At 39.8% G+C, this 18,601-nt stretch overlaps 1 non-coding gene across 1 annotated transcript; it reads left to right on the top strand.

The window, feature by feature from the left end:
• The first annotated feature begins 7,907 nt into the window (after positions 1-7,907).
• On the top strand, positions 7,908-7,982 carry TRNAI-GAU. The gene has a single exon. It is a non-coding gene; the product is annotated as a tRNA-Ile (tRNA).
• Positions 7,983-18,601: the final 10,619 nt, after the last annotated feature.

Genomic DNA, 18,601 nt, shown 5'->3' on the forward strand with positions numbered 1-18,601 from the left:
AAACAGAGCAGCAATATTTATCCAAAGGAACTAACACATACCAGGAATCCTACAGCTCATGGTGCTCCACTGTGAAACAGTCATCAGACCAAACCCAAGGAAAAGGCCCTGGGTTAATCTCAGCGACTTCATGTCCTCAACGAGCACTATACGTGAAATTTTTGTTTAACAGGGGTCTTTCCCCTTGCAAACACCGAGTCATGCCCCTCCCTCCATGCACTGCAGAGACCAAGGGCTCTCCCTTCAACATTCTTTCAGATACAGGCCTGCCACCAGTTTCCACCATGGAAAACAACATGCAATATCAGTAGCTTTTAATTAAAAATCCATCTTTTAACTCCATTATCTCTCATGGCTTTATCTGCTACCTCATACACATCTTTGCAAGAGCTTTAGCTAGTGCATGAAGCCATTTTGCAGCAGTAATTTGCATATAAATACAAGGTATACATTTCAGACCTCCCCTGAACACATGCACATATGTAGACAATTTTGCATGTGTAAAATCTGTCATCTGCCCAGGAAAGGGGGAGCATGCTCGATATCTTGCACTGAAATGGAGGCTGCCTTGAAAAAAGAGCTTGCTTATACAAGTGCTGGTATTTCTGCCGAACAACAACACTTCTGCAACAAGAAGGAAAACTCAGAAGATATCTGAGAACACAGAGAGTTTCAGGCATTGCTTAAGGTCTCTTGTAGTATCACAGATTATTACCCCTCCATGTTTGTTAGACGAGTTTGAGAGAAAGAGGAGGGATTGCTGAAAATTGGCTTTTAAATCTGGCTTCCCCTGAGAAAGATGGTCATGCTCTGAGGTTTGTGGTATTACTTGATAAGCAGTGATTAAAACAGTAATCCCAAATTGTAATCAAAAAGCAGTCAAGGCTCTGAAATTACTTTTTACTAAGCTTTTTCCCCTTTCAAAGACAGCCCTGTATGGCAAAAGATAATAAAACCACAGATGCTGTTCCAATTTCATTTAAAAACATTTGATCCATTAATTTTTAGTTTGCAAAGGTTTTTCTTCTTTTATTTGTCTTTAAATCCATATCAAAAGTGGGTCTATAGTCTAGAAGGATAGAGGAAATTCTTTCTGCAGTAGCTGTTTTGCTCTGGAAGAATACCTGATATATTTATATGTCAGCACAGTATGAAATAGTGAAAAGGTTTCCCCTTACCCAGTGAAATGCTAGCTAAAATCAGCCTTACCCATGCTTTCCTGGGTAATAAAATGTCAGGCTGGTCGATGTGATTGTTGGCAGCATAAAGTCTCTCCTAATTGAAACGGGTTTGAGATTTTGAGAAATAAAGCTCGTGCTGACTTGATTTCATGAGCAGAGTCTACTGCTCTGACTTCAGGGTCATCTCTGTAGGATCACTGGACAGAGACACCAAACAGAGTGGTTGGATTCAATAACTTCAGCCCATTCAGCCAGAGCAACTCCTATATTTTCATGTTTCCCTCATCAGATGAAAAGCACCCACAGTAGCTCATGACAGTGTGATCTTCCACACAGCAAATGGTCAAGCTAGCGATCAGTTTGTTTTCAACAATGATGTTTCCAGAGAAAATATATTAGCAATAGGATGGTCCAACACACATGCTTTTAAAATTTCAGAGGTAAGTACAAATTTCTCATCAATTTTTCCTTAGCTCTGTGCAATAATTTTTTTCCCTTTATGCTGATTTTTGCAAGAAAACTGAAATAAAAATTCATCAAGCTGTAAAAATCAATAGGGATGCTTTGTCCTGCGTAGCAGAAAAACTGCAGAAGTTTATCAAGCTGAACTGCAAAACTCACAAACGACAGCAGCTCATACCTGGCCACGGGAGGAACTCAAAGCGCTGGTGTATGCCGCAGTCTAGTCCCACACCCACATGTTCAACACGATATTTCCCCACTGTACATTTCCTAGGGCCAACTGCCTCAGGGAACAGCACTGGCTGCTTCAGATGTGGTGGAAGCACAGATTAACCTGAGCCTGAGACCGAGGATGAAGCGAAAAGCCTGCACAAGGCACACCTCCCCATCCTGAATGCCTTTGAGAGCACCAGCCTTTGGAATAATGGTGGAGAGAGAGAGAGAGAGAGACAGTAAAACTTTCTCTGTGTGTTGGTTAACCAAGCTCACGAAAAGGTCTGCTAATGAAAAACTTATATATCTTTGATTTGCAGAACTTGATGAAAGCAAAGCTATAACACAAACTTTTAAAAAACCAAATTTTCTCAGTGATAAATGTTTCCCTTCTGTTCCATTTAACAGCTGGGTAGTGAAGATGAAGACAAAGCACATGTTTTATCCTTGGATTAAATTAGCCCTGGATTACAAATCATAATTGAACATAATTATTCCAATAGCACAAAAATTTAAGGTTGCCCTCATGAGGCAGAATTTGCCCTACTGAGTAGCATTAACATGATCAAAATGGTTATCTTTTACTAATGTATATTCCGCATTCTAGTTTCAAGCAGCTAGAAAAACATCTCCAATTTCTTGTGGAGGAACAAAAAATCCCAAGATACCTTTATGTTTTATGCTAGTCTATAAAACTAGCAAACTGTGAACTCTATAAAATGGCTTTTCATCTAACACTAGTTTACTTTATACTGTGTGATACAATCATCTAGAATAAGTGTCGTGGGTTAAATTTGGAAAACAGAAGATGAAACCTAAAAAACTCTCTCTTTTAATGTCTAGAGGACAAACCCCAGCTGCTCTCCATATTCAAATGATGTGAAATCAAGAGAATATGCTATTAGCAATGCTGGTCAGGTTACCATTTCTCTCCACAGAAGGAAAATTCCTATTATTCTTTGGCCACATGAGTGCTAATACTCATGTCAGTAGGGCAAACAAGATTTGACTAACAGAAAAATTGTTATATGCAGGATCTGTGATAAATACAAATGCTTGTTCATCACTTTATCATTCAATCGCATGACCTTATACTTGTGTAATTCTATTGAAATAAATGTAATGCAAAAATGAAATAAGAAATGCATGAATTGGACTCCATGTCAGACTACATCAAGGAGAAGGGCATTTATTTTTTGAGCACCAAGTTTACATCCTTTATAGTCAAAAAAGTACTCTGGACAACAGATAAAGGTTGCTAAGCAGGCATCAGGTGTGCTATGAGGACATGCAACTCCGTGATCACATCCGAAGGCATAAGCTCCCAAAATATGGGAAATCACCATTGAGCATATCCTCAGAAAAACAACAGCTTGTTGTACCATGATTTACTAGACTAAAATGTAGGTTTTGCCTGCTCAGCTCACTCAGGTTGCGTGCAATAGCTGAGAGCCCATTTGTAGTGGTGATCATGTACAAACTGCAGCCAGCATGCTAAATAGCACAGCATGTGTCATGCTCACAGCATATGCTTCTGTCATTTGGGCTGTACTATAAACACATGTAGGAGCGTTACTTAGAGATTTCACCCCAGGAGTAAATGGTATATTGCAAAGCCAACTGGTGGTGTTCAGTATATCTGATGAACTAGCTGGGAAGGGCACCATCCAAGCTACAACAACGCTATAACACGCCACCTGGAACATTTAATCACACTGGATTTGACTCATAAGATTATTTCATCCAGCCTCTCCAGAAAGATGAATGTGAATATGTCCAGTATCCCTCCGGATGATTTGGGATGCTGTGGTAACACCCAGAGCCCCAGAGAGCACTGGGGACCCATTTTGCTAGACAGTAGGGGATGCTAGACTTCCTTTGGAAATGTGTGATTATAGATAGAGATAGCGGAGAGTAAAATCCTGGTTCAGCATTTTTCAGATTATAGCTTGTGTCACTTTGTTTCCCTTACAATTAATATAACAATACACTGATAACCTCAATGCATGATGAGCATTTCTCCCTGACTGTAACTCACACGCATCTCTATATGTGGACAGAGACCACATGTACCCACATACGACACACATATATACACACCATACATAAACTTGGATAAAGATTAGTTAGATTTTGGCATTGAACTGCTTTTAGAATCCTTCATCGCACATCAGGATTGTACTGCACTATAGTCTTACAAACACAAACCAAAGCAAGAGCTCCAAACCTAACAAAAGACAAATGGTGGATCACAAGGAAGAAAGCAATACATTACTGGCTGACAAAAAATGTAATTTAAGTAAATATGCACTCTGGCTGTGGTCAATTTTTCTCCCCATCACAGCAAGGGACAGTTTGAAAGGTATGATTTGAAGGGAACTAACAGTAAAGCTCTATAGACTTCTAACAGAAAGCTTTCCTAATTCAGCTCAGAAATCACAGGTCCTACTTCCCTTCACATATATTTTAGACTTGATGTAAAAGCAGCTCTGTATATATACATATATAAGGCAGAACACGGCTGTGTGCCTAGCTCTGCCTCTCCCTGTAAACAAGTGAATTGGGGTCATGATTTGCAAAAAGAGGAAATTCTCACTCTACATTCAAAAGGTAAATAATGACTCTGACCTACTGTCCTGGCCCAAGACAGTGCAGGCTGTCCCTTATCCATCACTTACTCTTGTAGCATACAGAGCAGTACAATCTGGGGAGTAAATTAATCATTTTCTCTTTCTGCAGTGTACAGAATATGGACTGCTCTAGTGAGAGACTACTTCTTTATAAGATAAGGTTAATCAATAAAGATAATTAGACACTTCTGGTTAATATGTCTGCGTCACTGAAAAAAGCACATAAAGTCCTGCCATCCTCTGTTGAAATATAAACAAACACTGGAACAAATCCAACTGGTATAAAAATGACCTATCTGTATGGAGTTGAAAAATTAAAATTAAACCTATTTTATGGTCCACTCCAACCTGAACATTTGTAAATCTCAGAGGAAATCACATACTACCTTATCTCCCACAGTCTGAGCCACAAGGTTAAACCTCTCTTATCTTCACCTGGAGTCAGCCTGATTTTAGTGGATCTTTGAGAAATTTGGAGCAAGTGTCAACTTGTCAAACCCCTGGAGCTGGCATCTTGGCAAAACTGGCTGGGACAAAACCCAACTCTGTTTCAGGCACAAGGGTCCAGCCACAAAACAAAGCACTCTTAAAAGACCGGAGTTGCCTTCACTATTTTTGGGCCACCTCTACACAACAATTACAAAACCGGCTCATCCCAACTCCATAATCTCTGTCTGCTCAGGCTTCCTTTGATTGCAAAGAGAAATTTAAGCAGGGGCATTTCGTCCAGAGAATGAACAAGTTCAGGTGTGCCCACTTCTCTCCCTCAGAGATGTCCTTCTTTCCAGTTGCTTCTGTGGCACCTACGGCTTTTATTTTGAATTCCTGAGAGCCACACAGTTTACATCAGATCACTTCTCAGCTCTGAAAAGGGAGGGCAAGATAAACCTTGCCAGCTAACAAGGAGAAACCTGTAGTGATGGACAACCAGCAGATCATCTAGCTAATCTCCACTTGTCCCACTTTAGCTGAAGCTTTTTGCAAACAAGTATCGATCCATTGTTCCACAATCACAAATCCTCAAGTAATTCCCTGTGAAAAGAAGCTCTTCTTTTGGTGAGAGGAAGCTTTATTTTAACCAGAGGAAAAGAAAATAAAAAAAAAATCTTTCTGCAGCACCAGCAGCCACACAGAAAGAAGCTTTGCTTCCAGATCAAGATCTCTTCCCAGGTAGGATTTGGACATCAATTTTACTTTCCTTATAGCTGTATTATTGAGTGTATTCTGCTTTCCTTGCTCACACAGCACCTTTTCATTGTGACTGCATTATAAGCCTTTCTGGACACTACTTTCACTTCTGTACAGCATTATTCTTTCTTCACTTCAAAATGAACGTAACAGTGCCATGACTCCATCTGAGATGTCATCCTGTTATTTTTCTGGGTCCCAATATGCAGCCACATACAGCAGTGGCTGGTCAGAGTTTCAGGGATGGTTTGTCATTGCCTAGTAAAACATCTAAGTTTAGCTTTTCATAAATAAAAGATAGTATCTGCTTTAATGGAAGTAAGGAAGAAACAACAAAAACAACCAAAACCCAGCAGGAGCCCTTGCCAGAGAAAGCTTTTACAAGGAACAACTGCTCTGCTTTTTTCCTTCACCATTTTAATGATAAACACTGTTTCTTTTCTACCAGCACATCTCAGCATGTCCACACTGATGTTATTTTCACAGAGGTGGTTGAATTCTAAAAAACAAACAAACCAATCAACCAAAACAACACGTTAAAAAAATAACAAGTGTTAGGCCTGGAGGTGGAGTTGCATAACACTGTGAGATGATGATCACAGCCCAGCAAAAACATCTGGAGAACTGTAAGAACCAAAACCCTGAAACGATGAGAGGAAAACAAGCGCAACTGAGCCACAAAGATGTTATGATGGAAACCACCCCAAGATGCTCCACATCACTATAGGGTCTCACCGATTTGCACAAGAACTTGCAGTTCAGTGGGAAAAAGGATGAAGAAGCCCAGGAAGGACAGTACCTAGAATTTATCAACACAACACAGTGTAGACGGGGCAGAAGATGAGCCCAATCCCTCTACTTTATTTCAGTAAACAAAAGAAATGTTTGCTAAAAAAATTAAAAAACAGAGAGAGAACTTATCCCTTATCTGGTCTCTACTAGGAGGAACATAAATTTCAAAAAGCATTAGAGACCTTTTATCTTGTGCTCGAAGGTGGATCTCTCACCAGAAACAGCAGGTCTTCAAGCAGGAGTTGTGGGTGAAACTTTATTGCCTGCATCACAAGAGGGGAAAGCAAACAATCATCACCTGATCCTGACGACTATGAATTAAGTATTTTTCTCAAGTTAACAGACACTTACAGTCCAGAAAAACAAGAAAGGAAACGCTCATTTCCTACCACTTTCAGTAACATTCTTTTGTGTTCTTATTCAGCTCCAGATTCTGAGGTCAGGGGCGATTTCTCTATAATCAAACTGCCAGATTTACCAAAGATTATTCCATATCTTCATGTCACCCAGAAAAAGAATTTAATTGTTTTCATTATCTTTAGCGTTTTATTATTCTAATTACCTGAGCTTTTATTATCCTAAATATTGATCTTTCCTTCTAATTAAGCCTATAATTAAGAGAGGAACACATCGAGTCCACTTATAACAAATGGCAACCAAGACAGTATAAAGCAAACTAACCCCTTGATACCACAGAGGGAGGAGATGGAATCAGACATCCAGAAAACTTCTAAACTTCTGAATTCTCTTTGCAGAATGAGAATCTGAATTTTATACAACCAAGGACTCATTGCCAGCTTACTGACACGAACAGCTGGACTGGAAGGGCTTTGAAGGGAAGACACTTTTCTTTCTGTACCTGAGCTGAACTGAGCACAATGCTTTCCTGGTGTCCCCAGGACTACCGTGTGTGTCACCGCAATGCAAAGGATCAGCGAACAAATGACTCTCTTCTGCGTCTAGTCATATCCTTCTGCTTCAGTGCTTAAGAAGTTATCATGGCATGTCATATTTCACTTGGAAAACTATTTTGCATGGGTTCTTCTCTAATTTGCATGTGCTTTGCTTGTTTATCACAGCATTTCACGTGTAGCAGGCAGGCATCGGTAGTAAAGTAAGAACATACAGAGAAGAAAATTGCCATCAGTGACATGTAGTACAGCTGTCTTTCTGTTCAAATTTGGTCTTGCTCCCACTGAACCAAGACTTCGATTCCAGAAGGCAGTGGAAGTAAAGCTGAACTCACAGCATTAATGTATTTTGTAAACCTTTTGATAAAAAAAAATAACGCATAAACATAAACTGTTAACAATTCTGTGGGAAATACACGTTTAGCTCCTAATGAGTAATATTTTTCTCTTGTATTTTCTTAACCAAAAGACCCCTGTTAAATATTTATACAATAAAATAGATTAAGATGATGCTATAGAACAAAAAATGGGGATGGGTTAGCTCAGTTGGTTAGAGCATGGTGCTGATAACACCAAGGTCACGGGTTCGATCCCCGTTCGGTCCCCTTGTGTTGCCTGATCTAGTTGAGAGGTGTCCCTGCCCATGACAGGGAGGTTGGATTAAATGATCTCTAAGGTCCCTTCCAGCCTAGGCCAGTCTATGATTCTATGAAAAAATTAGGCTTTCTGAACAAATTCTTCCAGTATATTGAATCACATATTCCTGAATTTTGAAACGTTTCTCCTTTAATTATTTGAATTCATATCCCAGGATGGCATCTGGCTTTTGGTATGTTGTTTTGAATGGAATTACGTAGACAAAACTAAGAACAAAATTAAGGATAACGATCCTTATCCTAGAGTGGATATAAGGATACTTAAAAGAGCTCAAACCAACACGCAGGCTCCTGTGTCTCATCCTTCTAATACACATTTGTGATTTTGGACAAAGATATGTACAGGTCTTCGGCAGAAATAAAAGTCCTACTCAAGTATTTCCCATCCTGGGGTCGGAGGCAGAAAAGATGAATATTTCGCAGCTGTCTGAGCGAGTCATGGTAGGGTGAGACGTTGCACCAAATGAGACAAATCCATCCTTACAGACAGCGGAAACCAGTCTTTATTTTTACACTCTTCATGTTTTCTGATTAGTAAGAAACAGCACCTCTGCAACTGCTAGAGCAGGACAGCCTTTGCTGGCTTCTGTAGGGGACCTTCAGAACTGCATTATTGTTCCTCAAACAGTACATGTTACAAAGTTCTATTAAGAACAGACTATATAATATTCAAACAGCCCCAATAGCTTTACAGAGATGGAGAGGCATCCAGTATGAAGCTGAGTTCTGCCAACAAAACATTATAATGATACCGAAGAAGTGCAAAAGGTCATTTAATTCCTGAAGAGGTATGTTCCAAGCATCTCTGCAAGAACTGAAGAAATTTCTGACTTGAATTCCAGGGCGTATCTCAGAGAAGGACAGCCTGGCGACCCACTAACACTTTGCATCTTCCAGTTCACATTCAAATTCAGCTGACTGCTCACAAACCGTATACTGGGAAATTCAAAGGAACCTTCTGCATTGTAACTGCTTTATCACCTGCTTGATCAGCTCTCTGCTGCCCATCTGACATGACTGTCAATTAACTTTTAAGCTTGATTCTTAAAAGCAGATGCACAGCTTCAAAACCTCCTGGTCTACCACACACAGAGATACCATCTGATTTGTTACTGCTCCAGTATGACCAAGCCACTCAGTTCTTTCTGAATGCCAAGTCAAAATGAGCTTGATGACAGAAGAGGGAGGACGTTCAGATTTGCTTTTCATTCTGCTATGACTAAGAGGATGAATAGGCAATAGATGCTTATTCTTAAGTACCACATAATATTAAGCATAGGAAGTGCACGTAAAAGACAAGCGTAGCTGAATGGATGAACCACTCACACAGGAACCAGCGTGTTCCTTGATTTTTCATTAAGAAGTCTGAAGTGCCTACTCTCTCCTAAGGCCATCTGTGCACAGCCTACAGTTCCCCGGAAGCAAGAAGAGCATGTTTACTTGCCACCTTGGTTTCTTTCTTCAGTTTTGCTCGGCATCCAAATTGGACAGGTAAATGAAAGTAGCTTGCTGAAACATTCCACCTGTTCAGATAAATAAAGCACTCAAGTTTTGGATTGGTCCTGGATAACACAGCCAGAATGTGCACATGCAAATGTTCAGGCGCAGGTTTTCATGAACAACGCAGGTTTTCATGAAGCAATTACTGTAACTGATAGAGAAAAATCATGAAGATCAGAATCCCAAGATAAAAAAACCAAGTAGTCCTATGGGATGCTTTAAACCTTGATGTTGTAGCTACCCACTAGATACAGTAAGATGGTACAATTATTTCCATGGCTTTTATTATACAACCAGGTCCAGCCACAGAGCAAAACTGCGGAAAGTATATTTGACATGCTATTTCTAGGCTTAGTGTGTTCTTCACTAAAAAGCCAGCACGAGTGTCTCAAACGAGCTCTTTCATAGCAAAGAAAAGGAAGATCTTGTATAGAAGACCCCAAATCAAAATCCTGGATATCACAAGTGAATTAGCAGCTTCAGCACGTGATAATTATGTAAGCTAGCCTTCTGCCTGCATCACGCTTCCTCAGTCATGCAAAGATAATGCTCATTTCTCTCTTACTTTATCTCGTTTATCAGGACTAAACTTTTTCAGGACAGTGGCCATGCTACTAAATGACCCTGTGGCTCTCACAGCATTAGTGGAAGTCTGCGTTTATCACTGTATAAAAAACAAGAGGAAGTATAAAATGGTCATGAGAGGATGTCAGGCAAAAGAACACTATTCAGGTATTTTAAGACCATTACCTTAAATCTATAATAGCTTTCAAGCTGATGTAGATCTTTATATTGGCAAAACTTTACTCTGGATAAAGATATCAAGATTAGAGTAATATATTTAGACCCTTCTATACCTGGCTATGGTCCCTGCCAAGTTCCACATCTTTGACAGAAAATCTACAAGGCCTCTGTAAATAATCCAGTGGAGATAAGAGCATTTGTCAATGGCCTTGAGCGATTCATATGAGCAAATGGTCATAACCTGACAAGGCTTTCCAGATAGTGAAATGAAACCTTAATAATAAACCTAAGGTATAAGTCCTCTGATAAACCAAAGGATAACACAAAAGCCACACTGCTGCTGTCAAAACAGCACTGCTCTGAGAAACCTCCAGTGCTAAAACATGAGTCACGGTGGCTTCCCACTTGCAGAAAAAGCATCCTGAGTGATTCAGAATCTGCTGAGGTGACAAATCACCCTTCAGACATGGTGCTGCTGGTACTTCAGGAAAGTTATTCAGAGGAAATAACTGTATCTACAGGCCTGGAAGGTATTTTCTTCTCTTTAGGTGTTATTAATACGTAGACTAGATTAAAATATCTAATCTGCGTAAGGCAATGGCATTCTGTTTTACTAAATTGCTCCTGTGCCGCACTGAGAACTTGTGTTTGCCCAGAGTTTATGCTTCAAAAGGCACGGGGCTGCAGCTAAGGACTGCAGGAGATGAGGAAGCCATCGCTTCCTTCTGGACCTTGTGAAACCCTGGGTCTTTTTGCTTTGTGCAGTTAACCTCAGTAGTAATGCTGCCTCAGGATATATTCTGTAATTAAACAGATGTACCTACACTTTATTTTGTCCGCTGAACACATGGGGTCCTTTTAAATGCTCTCAGATGCATACATCACCCTAGGGGATTGCAATACCCTCTCTTGCTCCAGTTCCACTACCTTTGCCACTACAGGAGCCATTCTGATGCCAGAAGTTAGAACACACCAATATAAAGCACACAAGATAGTATCCCTTTACCTGGATTAATCCTCTAGCACGCTAAGAAAGGAAACTCTTCTTGAGAGAGTGGATACTCACCAGAATAGAGCTCGTTGATGACAAGAAATTGGCAGTTCATTAGCTGGGTCACCCAAAGACATACCAAAGTCTCAACAGGGAAATCTAATTGTAGCATGATTAATGCCAGTTGTTTACCATCTGCCAACCCTCCCACACATGCTTCCAAGGATGGGGGTTTTTCACCCTGGCATCTAGAATGTAGTTAATGCTGTGTTGCTAAAAGGCAGAAGCAGAAATGAAAGAATGTGTGCACAATGCCAGATGGAAAGAGAAGAATGCAGAGGGTATAAGTTGCCTGTGAAATGGAGGTGATTATAGGCAGTGCAGTTAGCAATCTGTGTCTGCTTTACTATGGCTCCCCAGGTCAGAAAACACTCATACCGCCTCAGTGGTGAAGAAATTATTTCTTTGCTATTGCAAGAGGACACAGAGCAAAAACCTCCAAATAATCCAGTCCCAAATTCATGTATTATTTAGTGGCAAATGCAAGACGACACCACAACTGTGTTGATGTTACTACAGCAAGAAAACTGCCCCACACCTACATTCAGTAGCAGAATTTTCCCTTTCAAAGTTAAGGGTGCATGAACACTACATTCACCTGCAATGGTAAGATTTCTTTAATTCAAACTGAAATCAGAGTTAAAACACCACACCTTTTTTTTTTTTTTCCCACATCTTTGCTCAGTTAGGCGCATTTCAATTTTTCTACTTTGCCCAAGAGCTGTTCTCTCTGCAAAGAGCCCTAGAGAGATCAACAGGCAGGATTCTCACCTGTACTGAGCAAGAATGCATGAGCATACTCGAACCAAAGAGACTACAGAAAGAAAGATGGGAGGATTTGGTTCTTCAGGACTGATGCACCAAATTGTTTGCTATGCCACTCTGAGAACGTTAGCTTGGGACTCACATTCCAGCAAATTCATGTCCAAAAGCTGAAGGAGTATTGACATCTCTAAAGTAAGGCAAGTGTTCTTCTAAACTGTGAACACAAAACAAAAAATCCCAAACAATCCAAAAAAAAACCCCACCAAAAAAATCCCAAACCCAACTAAACACAAAAAAAATCCCCACACAGAGGCAGCTATGACAGGAGAGATGATGAAATTCCCTGTATTATCTCCAGCACTTTCTTTTTTCAATTTTCAGGTTTTAAATGTGCAAAAGTCTCAGCGGAATGCTACTTATTTTCTGTGTCTGTTCTTTCTGAATGTGGCTGTGTGTTTCTTTTTTTTTTAAACAATTTAATATATTCTTAACATGAAACATTTAATTCCTTTTGCACAAATGTGTAATAAAATTCAGCCCTGTGGCTCTTTTACTGTCAAGCTAAATAGGATCCATTTGAAACAAACGTGCAGCTTTAAAATTTCTTCATCTGAATGCTCCTGTCTTTGAAGGGAGCAATTCTCTTCTCCCATCCCCTACAGATCAACAGGGATTTAGAGGAGCAGTAGGAGGGAATATTTCAGCTCTGGTTTTGTTTTGCCAACCCCGGGATTTGGATGGCAGAGCCTACTGCATTGAAGAAAATGAATCCTTCCTTAGAGGCATTGATTTTAGCAGGTATTAGAAGTATACACAAATAGAAGAAGAAAAGCAGCCCCAGACATTTTCAAAGGAAGGAAACAAAAGGGATTGAGATATGGTACAAGGGATAACTATTGCCAAGAGATGTCTTTTAACCTACATCCCACATCACTCAAGGCCAGTTAACTACCCTGTATAAAAATAAAGGAATTATTAGTGGTTGAAGAGGATCCTGTGAAAGCACCAGTGAGAACCTAGTTGTCTTTTATGCCCAGGAGAAGCAGCCTTTGGGTGGAAAAGCCATGCATCTGAGATCGGGGAACAGCAGCGCATCTGAACCACTGAAGGCTGCTTGGCTTTACTGTCTACACTTCAGCATTGATCACTTCAAATTAAGCTCTAGACTGATCCTCACAGACTGAATACCCTTTCCCAGGTGGAGTATGTCTTTCAATACCGTTCTGTGTGAATTAAAGTGCAGTTTGTGACAATAATTGGGAGAATTACTTCAAGAGTATGCTCCTGATCTAACCTAACACAGTCACGTAGATGTAGCCGTAAGCATCCTAGAAGATCACACCAAACACTGTGTTGCAATCCATCATTTTCCTGTCAAACACACAAAAGAAGTAATTCTTGCCAGCCTCAAAACTAGGCAAGTTTTTGTTAATATTAATGTAGTGTTAAGGCAGGAGTCAAAAAATTGCTTTATTATTACACATAATGTTTCAAACTGTTTTCCTAACAGATGAGTTAGGCTTTCGACTTTGAAGAGAGGTGTTAATTTTAAGTTTTGTTCGACAGTCACCCTTGGAGAAAATCAGTGGTAGCTAGCAGAGCTTGTTTTGTGGGGATTTTTTCCTGCCTTCTTTAAACTTGTAAGCACTTTTTAGGGTAGGGAAGCTTCCCAGGAAAGTGTCATTAGCTTTCAGGATGGCACTTCTGGAATAGAGAATTATCAAGGTATTTGCTCTGTGATAGCCTCTATTCCAGCACTGGCGTGGGTATGTAAATAGAGAGGGATGCATTTAATGTACTGATTCGCTGTTGTCTCCTCCACAGGGAAGCTAATCTGCAAATCTCAGATTTCTTTAACATGCAGCAGCTTCTCTACACAATGTCCAGAAAAGTCTCCTCCACTTTCTGAATAGTCTAGCATCTTTTTACTTTGGAATAAAAAATTATCTGATTATAAAAGCACATGCTGCAAATAATGTTGGATTTAACAAATTATGTGATTAAAAGCATGTACATGCAGTTTTGCAAGTGAAGAATAGACTAATGTGACTTAACTGGTACACTCAAAGGGAGGAAATAAAGTTATTAAGCCTTCATTTTGTTCAATGTGTAGGTAGGGAGTTCTAAACACAAAGAAAGATGGAGAAGGATGTCATTCACATAAGAATGTCCGTCTCAGTCTTACAACATGGAGCTTGCAAACAAAGCTTATATCTAACATAACATTTCTTTTAAATGAATCATGATATAAAAGCACTAATTACTGTTTCTAATTAATTTCCTAAACCAAAGTATAATCACATTTTTAATAATTAGCATTCCTGGTTTAGAAGAATGCAATAGCCTCCTCATGCAGCATGAAAATAGAAGCTGAACAAGAAAATAAGTCAATAAAACCAAAAAGCTCTCAACGCTATAAAATACAGAATGGAAAGTAAGTTCCAGTGATGTGTAAAGCCCTACAGGGTTTTTGAGTTTTAATTGGGTAGCAAAGTTTTCTACAATACCAGCTATCACCAACTATGAAATGCCTCACGTTCTTCTTTTATGTGTGGCCATTTCCTTGGTATTACTGCAAACTGAGGCTATTTCCAAGCTCTTAGCAACAGGTTTGTGTTGCATTGCTCCTTGCAGAGTCCTGATGTACAAACTGCTGTGGAAACAATCATTGCTCAGATGAGAAATAAAAAGCTGATGTCATAAAAGCATGTTATTAATCCAAGGTACATCAGGAATGTGCGGGTAAATTGTGCGAAGGTGTAAAGCTCTGAGCAAAACCATTCTGTGGAGCAACACAGCTGTCTCAATGAAAAATTTTTCACAATCCCTCTCTCATTGGTCACACTTATTGAAGAGAGCCAGAACACTCTGCAGTGCTCTTCACCTGTGATTCTGTAGCATGAAGTGCCTCAGTCAAAGCACTGGTAAAAATACAGTTGTTTTAAAAGAAAGGAAGGTAAACCCTCTCTAAAGCATTCACAAGATAGGACCAACTCTCCACTACTAGTGTAGTATCTCAGAACAAAACACAAAGACTGAGCAAGCCTAAAGTCTCAATAACATATGATCTTTCATCTCTGCGACACTTTCTGTTAAAGGCACATAAGCACAGAGTCATTCAGCTGACTGAAAAGGAGTTAACTCTGAGCACGTGCAGTGTCAGAAGGAAGTTTTCTTATTCCTTCTGGCTTAGACATCACTGCACAATAGTTCCTTTGATACCTGTATCTTAAAGTGTCTCATTTCTTTCAGCCAGTAGGTTGTACTGGTAACCTGTGGTAGAGTTCAGCTGTGACCGATACAGAAATGCAAAAACAGTTCCTTGCAACAAGCCCATAATGCTGCATTTCCATTAACAGAAGTCATATTCACTGAGAGATGGTGTGGTCTAAAAGATCCAGCACACTATAGCTGTTCCAGAGACCTTATTTCATCCTCTTCTGGCCCTTTTCCCCATACATGTAATTCTTGAGCAAGACGTGCTACCTGAGCATTTGACAGCTCCCAGAGCATAGCCCACAGTATTTCCTTTGCCTTTTATGACAGCGATGTGCTTTAAGCGCTCACACTGTTCAGCAAAACATGATCCCTCTACATGTAGGCACTTTCATACTACTCAAGCTCCAGAGTTGGCAGATGTACCTGGGTGCAACCACAACGTTGCAGTTACCGTGCCCTGCTCATTTGGAAAGGTACCATTACACAGCCCTCCTTTTTTTGCAATTTACAAAGTCTTAATGCAGCAAAAAAATCAAACTTCAAAGTCCGTCTCCAAAATTCTCTCTACTTTTTATTCCATTGTTTTGTTTATCCACACTTTTTCATCTTTTTTTTTTAAAAAAAAAGGAAAGTGTTTAAATAGCTCTTTCACATATTGATCAGTCCAGTACTTGAAGAAGGGAGGTGATTGATGAATATACCTGTTCATTTAAAGTAGGTCTGAGGCAGCAGTGAAATTAGTTGCTGACTTCAAGTAATTTAGTCACAAAATTATGCTCATGTAAGTAGCAAATATTTCTGCTGTGCAGTCACAAAGTCAGCTTTTGATGCTCACAACAAAAAAGAAGATATTCTCCATATGACTTCTTTATAGCAACTTAGATCAGCGACAATCTGGTGGATTTATGCAGGAAACCCATAGTTAAGGGTTGAAAACCTGCTGTAATAAAACGTCCTATGTAGAATTTGTGAAACTGTTATGTACTGGCTGAGAAAACTATGTTTTTTCCTTTTCAAGTACACACCAAGCCTACATGGAAGTACAGTCCTATATACACAGTGAAACCTGTTCTGAGAACCTTGACACATTTGAAGTTCTTCAAAGGTCTTATCAAAAAAAATCTCTGCCTTGATTGTGCCTGGTTTCTAATGGAGGTACAGCAGAAAAGCTTTCACAGCTTTGGTAACAAATTTAGGCAGGCACAAAAATTCAGATGTCTTAAAAAGGACAGGAAGGTAGACATGCTGCTTGACTCCGTGGGAAGGAAGGCTGGACCTATCTTTACAGAGCCACCTACACTACACACAGGTAGTGACACAGCCACTGTCAGAGAGGACACAAAAGAACAGCTTTTACATTCTCAACAAGATAAGATGAGCTACAGGAATACAATAAACAATGATTGCAACCTGCATAATACTTCTCTGGTTTTGTATCACTTAGTGTTTGGGGTCCTTTTGCCCCGAATCAGAAGCAAGTGGTCTGGCACATATCTAAAGTAAATATTTAAATATCTGCACCAACGCAAAGACAACCTCCCTCTTCTTTTTTTTGCCAGTCTCTATCTTTCAGCACTGCTAAAAGTTCTGCTGTTTGCCAAGTGGTGACAAAGCCTGATTAAGGACGTATCTTTTAAAATGATATGGGGAAAGGAAGGAGCAGATGTCCTTGAGATCAGATGGTTCTCCCAAATGTTTGATCCCTCAGATCAAATGCAGTGGTTTTCCTCCCACTGTGTGCGCGTGTGTGTGCATCTGAACCAGATCACTGGCAGGTACCAGAGTTCTTAGAATTCCTGATCACAGTCACAGGAGAATCATAGCAGAAAGGAACAAACACTGTCCATTAAAAGACAGCCTTGAGTTGGTTTTTTTGCCAGTTTTCTTGCTTAGGCTGATACTTTGGTGTTCATTCAAACCACTGAAGTCTCTTATCAGGGACAGCACAGCATAGAACTTGAAATGGAAAAACACAGGCAATCTGAGTTTCCTTAGAAAGTATTAGAAGGCAAACTCAGAAATGCCTTAATTTGAAACTTCTTTCTCTTCACAATTATCTCTTCTCAAATGCAAAGCAAAGACAGCAAAGTCACAAAAAAAAAAAAAAAAGGGAGGGAGGGAGGGGGTCCGGATGGGAGGAGAAAAAGAATCTAAAAAAGGAGGAAGCAGAAGAAAAGAAAAACCTAGGAAGGAAAGATTACTTCCCATGGGGTTCTATTCTACTTCTTCATATATATCAATTTCCTAAGCACAGAGCAAGAAAATAATCTTCTACTAATCACATTAAGTTTAACCATCCATTAAAAAGTAGTTTAATATTACTTTTTTTTTTTCACAAAACAGAAAAATCCAAAGACAGCTACCTCATTCTCCTGCTGCATCAACCTTCTTCATGAAATAAAGAAAAACTAGGAATGAATGAGGGACTATATCATCCTACTATCAAACTTTCATAACTTGGAATTGCCAGTAATGGGAGAATCTAAATTTCCACCAGGGCCTTTTCTTTTCTCACCATACATCGGGGCTCAGCGGCTTGTAGCAAGAAGTAGATGCGAGTAAAGTTGCGAGCAAGGACCAGAGGTGCCTTTCTTAGCGTGCCAGCCAGCCCTGAAGTTGTCTTCACCTGATCTGTGCCTGAAGAGCAGTGAAGCACACTTACCACGTGTTGTGCTATTTCTAGATGCAAAGCTGACTAAAACAGTGCTACAGACTAAATGCTCTCATACACAGCCTTGTTATCCAGCAGGGCTCACATCATGCCGCAGCTCAGCGTCTGACTAATTTGACAGACTATAAGAGGTGGAGAAATCCAAGTTCCCTTCATTATTTAACAGGCCTCGAGGTGTAACGTCATGGGATCAACTTGCCAAAAGAATCTCATCTTTTAAACTCTTATTTCGAACCCATTTGGGTTTTCAGGTAACCAAGAAACTCATCTTTGTTTGTAGGCAATTTGTTTTACAGCTGCCTGTAATCTCCCAGCTTCCAGATGGAAAAATCATTTAAAAACAAATGAGTTTGCCTACAGATAAAATTCAGACTCTCTCTGAGCTTCCAAGATAATAAAACTAAAACACAATGTTAAGTTGAAAGGGGAGATGAAAAACAGAGCAAACCAGAAAGCCCCATAAAGTTCAGAATTTAACCTTAAGGCTAGAAGAAATAGGCAGACAGTAAATTCTTCATTTCCATATGCCATTTTATGGAATCGGGCTGAGAGCAGCAGCAGAGCACAGTATCTGTATCTTGTTAGCACCGTTCATATTCTCATGTGTTTTAGTATGTG

This window comes from Apaloderma vittatum, unplaced genomic scaffold (genome assembly GCF_000703405.1).
Source record: "Apaloderma vittatum isolate BGI_N311 unplaced genomic scaffold, ASM70340v1 scaffold1630, whole genome shotgun sequence".
NCBI classification, from domain to species: domain Eukaryota; kingdom Metazoa; phylum Chordata; class Aves; order Trogoniformes; family Trogonidae; genus Apaloderma; species Apaloderma vittatum.